Source organism: Opisthocomus hoazin, chromosome 2 (assembly GCF_030867145.1).
Source record: "Opisthocomus hoazin isolate bOpiHoa1 chromosome 2, bOpiHoa1.hap1, whole genome shotgun sequence".
NCBI classification, from domain to species: Eukaryota; Metazoa; Chordata; class Aves; order Opisthocomiformes; family Opisthocomidae; genus Opisthocomus; species Opisthocomus hoazin.
Genome location: NC_134415.1, coordinates 2,558,576 through 2,564,946, shown reverse-complemented (window position 1 = coordinate 2,564,946; position 6,371 = coordinate 2,558,576).

Here is a 6,371-nt window from a genome sequence, read left to right as displayed (position 1 = left end):
CGCATCAAGCACATGCACTTACAAGCACATTGCATATTTATACTGTAAAAATGGTAAAAAAAAATGTTAGTACCACCCATTAGCCATACCCTCCTGACTAGGGTGGGTGAGTTCCCTTCTCGCCTTGGCTGAAAGACGTAGTGCTCCTAGCGACAGGGAGAGAGGCAATGGCCTCAAGTTGTGTCAGGGGAGGTTCAGCTTGGACATTAGGAAAAATGTCTTCACTGAAAGAGTGGTCAGGCTTTGGACCAGGCTGCCCAGGGCAGTGGGGGAGTCCCCATCCCTGGAGGGGTTCAAAAATCGTGTAGAAATGACACTTCGGGACATGGTTTAGCAGGCATGGGGGTGTTGGGTTGGTGGTTGGACTTGATGATCTTAGAGGTCTTTTCCAACATTAATGATTCCGTGATTCATGCAGATGACACCGAGCGATGTCGGTGTTGACGGTTCTGTTCAATCATGGGAGAGAAATCTTTCCGTAGATCAGCTGCGTAACGCGGTGACATGCTACATTTTGTACAATATTTCCTTTTATTCCCAGTTTGCCCAAACACTTTTTCCTTTTTTTTTTTTCCCCCCCTTGAAACTTCAGGAAAGACAGAGGAGATGCTTTGAGAAAGATAATTATTTATTAAATGCGTTGATACAGCCATTAAAAAAAAATGCTGGACGAGTATAACACAGGTGTTGTGAAATAGCTGTGCTCAAAGGCCAGAGAGGAAAGCCTGGGGGGTGAGAGTGTGTGGAGAGCAGTTCTGTTCCGTGTAAGCAGCTGCAGAGGGTCGTCCGGCGTGCTGGGTTGGAAACACGCGCGTCTTCGCATCATTTTAACCGAGTTCACGGGCAGGTCTGCCCTTGTACGCCAATTTTCGGTAACGTCTTCAAGCGAATCTGCCCTCACAATTGCAAAATTCCTGCCAAATTTAGTTTATGCTGGATTGCTGTCAGACCTGCTTTTTTTTTTGGTTTGTTTTTCCCCTCTTCTAACGATGAGGAAAACCGCCGCGGGTCAGCTGCAGCCGAGCTCTCCTCCTGCGTCTCTTTTGGAGCTGGGAGTCTACAAAGGAGCACCCTGGACTGAAAACCACCCCGACCACTCTCGGTGGCTGCGACAGAGAGCGATTCCCGCGGTGACGGCTGCTTTGCTCCGACTCCGAAGCGCGGCGGGGGATTCCGTGAATTCGAACGCACCGCAGCAGCAAAGAGAACGTGGCTGGGGTCGTGCAGCCAGCGTCGGCGTGGAGCAGCACGTCCTGCGCGGGATGCCGCCGTCGAGATCCGCCGCTCTCCGTGTCCGCTGCCGTTCTGCGCTCTTCCGATGGTGCCGGCGGTGGGAACGCTGTCACCGGGAGTGCCCGTGACGCTGGCAGGCGGCGTTGGAGCAGGCAGAGGGGGTTACTCACAGCTTACTCACAGTAGCTTCTGCGAAGTCTGCATGTCGCTTAGCGCTCGGCGTTTCTTCAGTTAAGAAGAAAACTGGTGGGTTCTGGTATCCAAAATTTGTACGGTCGAGGGAGGGGATTCTGCCCGTTGACTCCGCTCTCGTCAGACCCCACCTGAAGTCCTGCGTCCAGCTCTGGAGCCCCCAACACAAGAAGGACGTGGATGTGTTGGAGCGGGGCCAGAGGAGGCCACGAAGATGATCCGAGGGCTGGAGCACCTCTCCTACGAGGACAGGCTGAGGGAGCTGGGGCTGTTCAGCCTGGAGAAGAGAAGGCTCCAGGGGGACCTTAGAGCAGCTGCCAGTGCCTGGAGGGGCCGACAGGAAGGATGGAGAGGGGCTTTTCACAAGGATGTGCAGTGACAGGACAAGGGGGAACGGCTCTAAACTAAAAGAGGGCAGATTTAGATGAGATGTTAGGAAGAAATTCTTCCCCATGAGGGTGGTGAGGCCCTGGCCCAGGTTGCCCAGAGAAACTGTGGCTGCCCCCTCCCTGGCAGGGTTCAAGGCTAGGTTGGATGGAGCTCTGAGCACCCTGGGCTGGTGGGAGATGTCCTTGCTCATGGCAGGGGGGTTGCAACCAGATGAGCTTTGAGGTCCCTTCCAACCCAAACCATTCTATGATTGTATGATAATGAAGCTGCTTACTTCATTAATAGGTGGTATAACAGATGTTTGAGCCCAGTGGCCAGCTTCGAAGGACGAAAACGCCTGTGGAGATTCCGACAGCCGTGACAACCCTTGAGTAAGTCACTGCGCTTGGCTTTGTGCTGTCCAAGAGCCGTTATTTAATGACGTGCCAAACCGCGTCGTGTCGTGAACGGATCATGGTTCCTTTCCTCGCTGGGAGGGCGGGAGCCTTCCGAAGCGCTGAGAACCGAAACTTCACCCTAAGACACCCTCATCCCCCCCCCCAGCACCTCCATCCCCCCCCAGCACCCCATCCTCCCACTGGCTTTGGGGCAGATGGCTTTATGGCGGAAAGGGAAAAAAGCCACCAACCCAGCGTCACAGAATCACGAAGGTTGGCAAAGAGCTCTGAGGTTGAGGGGGGACCTTCTCGCTCTCGACAGCTCCCTGACGGGAGGGTGCAGTGAGGGGGGGTTGGTCTGCTCCTGAGTAACTGGCGATAGGGCGGCGGCGTGGGGTGCCTGCGGGCGGGGGGCGATGGGCGCTGCTGCCCCCCGGGCTGGGAGCGGGGCCGGGGGCTGCGGGACCCCCTGCCCCGGGCAGTTACCGGTGCCGCTGCGGCAAATGGGTAATGCTGCTCGGTAACAAGCTGTGGCACTTTTTTTTTCTTCTTTTCTTCTTTTTTTGTTTTTTGTCTTTTTCTTTTTTTTTTTCTTATTTGTCCTATTTCTTTTTTCTATTCATTTTTTTCTTTCTTTCCAGTCTTCTTTTGTCTGTCTTTCCATTCTTCTTTGGTCTTTCCTTCTTTTTTCTTTCTTTTCTCTTCATTTTTCCATTACTTCTTTTTTCTTTCTTTTCTCTTCACTTTTTCTTTCCCTCTTTTGTTCTTCTCTCTTCATTTTTTCTTTCCCTTTTTATCTTTTCCCTTCACTTTTTCTTTTCCCTTCACTTTTTCTTTTCCCTTCACTTTTTCTTTTCCCTTCACTTTTTCTTTTCCCTTCACTTTTTCTTTTCCCTTCACTTTTTCTTTTCCCTTCACTTTTTCTTTTCCCTTCACTTTTTCTTTTCCCTTCACTTTTTCTTTTCCCTTCACTTTTTCCTTTCCCTTCACTTTTTCTTTTCCCTTCACTTCACTTTTATCTTTCCTTCTTTTTCCATTCTGCTTTTTTTTCTGTTCTGCTTTTTTTTTTGTTTTTGTTAAATCACAATCCTGACAGTAATTACGCTTCTGTTCTTGAAAGCATCTTTATTTACTTACTGCCTAGTATATGAAGGTCTTATCGGAGATCCAGCCATTTTAATAGAACCTCAGATGATACCATCCCCCCCCTTTTTACTTTTTTTGTCCTGTGGCAACCACTGTTATAACTTCTCCTATAGTTCCTGATCCAAGCTAAACCCATCTCCCCTTTCCCCCCTCTCACCCCCTCAGTGCAGAGTTTAGAAGTAAAGAGTAAACAGCTGAATAAGTGGTTTGGGGCGGCTGTCGTGTGGGACTGCATGGCGTTAGGATTTATTTTTTTGCTGCTGTGTGATGCGCTGAAGAGACCTCGATGGTGAATCTCGTGGCTCCAGCGCAGCGGGCTGGCCGGCACGGTGACAGCGTCCCTTCCCCACGCCGGCTGCGGAGACTGAAATCTCTTCTCGGGAGGGGCACCCACGCTCTGCGAACATCCGTAACAAGGCACGCTCTGATGCCCCACTGCTAAGGACTCCCTATGAAGGTAGTTTGTGCCGCTTGCTGTATTCAGCCCTTTGCGCTAGGGAGAATTCATGTTCTCAGTTCGCTGGTAGTCGCTGAGCTGCTTTCAACGTTGAGGAGAATGCTGTGCGTGGACCTGACGCAGGTCACCTCGGGGTGCGAAGAATTGGCCTGGGTAGATGCGTCGATGAGGGGACTGGAACATCTGCCCTACGAGGAGAGGCTGAGGGAGCTGGGCTTGTTCAGCCTGGAGAAGAGAAGGCTCCGAGGGGACCTTAGAAATGCTTATAAATATCTGAAGGGTGGGTGTCAGGAGGATGGGGCCAAGCTATTTTCAGCAGTGCCCAGCGACAGGACAAGGGGCAATGGGCACAAACTGGAGCAGAGGAAGCTCCAGCTGAACAGGAGGAAGAACTTCTTCCCTCTGAGGGTGACGGAGCCCTGGCCCAGGCTGCCCAGGGAGGTTGTGGAGTCTCCTTCTCTGGAGATATTCAAGACCCGCCTGGACAAGGTCCTGTGCAGCCTGCTGTAGGTGACCCTGCTTCAGCAGGAGGGTTGGACTGGGTGACCCACAGAGGTCCCTTCCAACCCCTACTATTCTGTGATTCTGTCGAGGAGACCGCACGAGGTGCGTTAGCAAGTGGTTCCTTTAAATTACAAACAGAAGGAAAATATTAATCCACCGCTTTCAACCTCACGCTTCTTAATTTTCCCCACTGAGCCTACAATAAGCTGCTGTCACATGGGGAACCAGTCTGACCCAGGTACTGCTAGCGATCACCGCGATATCTTTAATTGAAAACTGGCAACGTTGGCAGGGGGCACTGCCGTGGACCAGCACGTGCTGGATGCGGGTGGATGCTTACGGTGCCTTGCAGATCGGTTTGCGGTTCCTGGCACGTCCGAGGAGCTTGTTGTGCGTGGTGTGCCATTCGTGTCCCTGCTGCTAGCCTGCTTATGGGTCACACTGACAGCGTGCTGTTGGGGGGTGTCTTTTTTATTTTCCTTTTCTGGAGCTCTGATGAAATCTGTGTCTCTGCAGCGCTTCTGTCTGCTGCTCATGCTTTGCTCTAAAGTTAAGACTAATCAGTTTTGGGTTTTTTTTTTTTAGCTGCTTTTATTTACAGTGATACAGCAAAGTAAACTCTGGTATGTATATCAGCAGGACTTAAAAATCCTGCAATTTGTGAATTACTTGGAATCTGCAGATTACTTCTAGGATTTAATGAAATTTCTGAAAGAGTAAGCCAATGGCCCGTCGGCTTGAATCTGGGAATCTCTGCCTCCACTGGCAGGTGACATCAGAAATGCTGAAAGCCACAGGAACATACACGAGAGCGTGTAGCTCTCCAAACTACAGACTGCGTGGGGCAAAGGAGGAGGAAAGATGGGTTGTCCAGGGCAGTACTGAAGTTTCAGTAGAACCATCAGCTACAAAAAGTCATCTGCGAAACAGTGCTCTTGTCTGAAAGAACAGCTGAGGAAATGTTGTAGATCGAGTTAGAAATCCTAAAACGTACCTTTTTTGAGCTTGAAGAGCTGATTTTTCTGGGAAAAAAAAAAACAACCCATGTGTTTCTTTTCTTTTTCCTGCCTTCAGAATGATGAAGCTGAAGTTTGCAGCAGCAGCTGTCTCACTGACCTCGGGTGGGTGGATACAGACGGTGAGCAGAGGAGGGGGAGCGCAGCCAGGCTGTGCCCCCACTGCCCGGCCCCCCGTCCCCGGGCTCAGCACGGCTGCTCCCAACACCATCCCAAAGCCAAGGGCTCGGCCAGCGGGCGCTGGAGGGCTTTGCTCGTCTGATTTGCCTTGGCCAGTATGGTCAGGGAGAGCTGGAATCGTAGAATCATTCCCTCTGAGGGTGATGGAGCCCTGGCCCAGGCTGCCCAGGGAGGCTGTGGAGTCTCCTTCTCTGGAGATATTCCAGCCCCGCCTGGACGCGGTGCTGTGCAGCCTGCTGTGGGTGACCCTGCTTGGGCAGGGGGTTGGGCTGGGTGACCCACAGAGGTCCCTTCCAACCCCTAACACTCTCTGATTCTGTGTGTGATTCAGGTTGGAAAAGACCTCTCAGAACGTCAAGTCTGCCCATTTCCACCACGCCTGCTACTCCACGTCCCCAAGTTGATAGATGCAGACGAGGCGTTCTGCTGTAAATCCTGGTTGCCCCCAGCGGGACTGAATAGTTAGTTCGTATGGCGTTGACCACCCAAAGCGTTTACTCTGCATCCTACTGGTTTTTTTGGGTGGAAGGCTTACACCGTTGCTAGTTAGAAGCAGGTGAATCCCGAGGAGCTGGTGGCAGTCGTCAGGCAGCAGCCTGTTTCCGTTGCCTCTTGGATGGGATCACTTCAAGAGTGGGGTTTCACCCGAGCTGACACCCATGGGCGTGCCTGCGCTGGCTGTCCTGGGTGTTCCCGGGGAAGCAGTGAGCTGTGTGAGGGGTCCCTGCTCTCGCTGTTACTGGGGTGCTGCCAGCCGGTGGAGAGGTTCAGTGCTGCTCGAGAAGCAAGCGCAGAGTGGGTCACATAACGCTTGGGGTTTGTTTTTTTTCATGAAGAGAAAGAAAATACACGGAGCCCTGGCCCAGGCTGCCCAGG